This window comes from Silurus aristotelis (assembly GCF_946808225.1).
Source record: "Silurus aristotelis genome assembly, chromosome: 21".
NCBI classification, from domain to species: domain Eukaryota; kingdom Metazoa; phylum Chordata; class Actinopteri; order Siluriformes; family Siluridae; genus Silurus; species Silurus aristotelis.
The window spans coordinates 12,153,202-12,155,130 of NC_139594.1; positions in this window are offsets into that span (position 1 = coordinate 12,153,202).

Here is a 1,929-nt window from a genome sequence, read left to right on the forward strand (position 1 = left end):
GCTAATCTCATCCTCTTTCAGAAGCCAAATGTGACTCAGAAGAAACGTTCAATCCTGCATCAATTGAAGTATGTGGAAATGACTGCCTCATTCAATTAGAGCCGTGTAGAACACAGTTCAAAGACGAGCGACGTCTGTGGATTAAATGTCCTTCTCCAGTCTTATGCTACTGGCTGGTTCAAAATATAATGAAGATTTGTAAGAGATTTAATGAATGGAATATATATCGGACTGTTATACTGATCAGCGATCAAACCACACGGATTCATTTGTGCAGGAAAAAAAATGTATCTGCACAACAGCAGAGCTTTTCTGTGACAATAAGTGATGCACATGAATCCAGTGTGGAGACCCCCACTTTTGCCTGAGCCAGAGGGAGCAATCAGTTCTTTTTGCGCTTTTACAGTATTCAAGTCACAATATTTGAGTGGGGGGATGCTTGCGAGTGACATGAGGTACACGTCTGAATGAACACGAACACTAATGAAGCAAAAAGTAACAAATGCATAGAATTCACACAAATCCATTTTGGATTCAGTTTGAAAGGTGCAAAGTAAACTCCTGACAGCGGTTTATTTGGAATCATTTTCACTCAAATCAAAGATTGTTTGGTTGCCAAGCTCAAGTCGCTTTGTTCGAACATTGATCATCACACCACATTTAGCTGTAAGAATTTTCAAGTGCTGCAAGTGAAACCTCTTAAACCCTTTTTTTGATTGCTTTAAATAGAACAAATTGTGTTGTGCAATTTAAAGATGTGTAAGCCTTACTTTGTACATAGTTACTGTCTACCATTTTATTATTATTATTACTTTTTTTCGGTTTTAATGCTATTTCTTCACAGAGATCATCCCAGCATGGGAGAATTGATGAATCCCGAGGGAAGATAGCCATAGGGCAGCCAAACGGTCTGAGTGGCAGTTCATATATGAGCTCAATGGAAGACTGAATACTGTAAATGCACTCACATTGTATGTTATGTTCCAGATTCTTATCATGTGCAATGTTGCCGCTTAACCAGTTTATGCAACTATTTATGAAGACATCTTGTTGTACCTGTAATAAATATATAGACAAGCATGTACTTGGTACTGCAAGTTCTGCTGTTAGTTGCATTTATTTGAACCTGGACTTTAATCTTCAGTTGAGTATTATTTCCCTGTCACGCCACAGGGGGCATCGTCTACATGGCACTTATGCGTTCTTGTCACTTTTTTATTTTTGGTTAATATTATTAGTGAACCAAAGCTCTGCAAGCTTCATGAGGCTTTATCACTTTTCACTCTTTTAAGTTATATATGACCGGTTTACATGTGCTTACCGTAGCTTTATTTTTTCAATCTTTTTCTTTCTTTCTTTCGGGAATGTTCTTTGACGTCTCGCAGAGATATGCTTTTCACACAAACTCATATTAGTCAGACAGATTCATCAGGCCGTTTTGTTTATTTAACAGCTTCTTGTGATGCCAAGAACTTATTGAAATAAATGTGAAGCCTTTAAATTATAATATTTATATCTCATTGATAGTTTTTATACAAATTTAGCAAATTTAGATCACATGTCCAAGGCCTCTGATAGTCTGTTTTTTTTTTTTGTTAGTTTGTTTTGGTCACACAGTGGCTAGGGAAAGATTTTCAGCAATTTGACAAAGAAGTGAAATTTGCACTGAAGAGATTTTTCCTTTACAGCTTTCTGTTGATGCGTAGCCTACAGCCGCCGTTCATGTCCCCAAAAACACCTGTAACAGTTGCATCACCTCATTTTGCTCGTTATCACGTCGTGTCTAAAACTTGGTCGAATGTGGGAGTGGTGGGGCCGAGAAACTTTCCTGTGGGAAGGATTGTGGTGACTCCATCTGTGTAGATCCATATCATGTCTTCTAATTTATTTGTTATTGTAAAGTTGTACAGATGCTGTTACATCATGGGT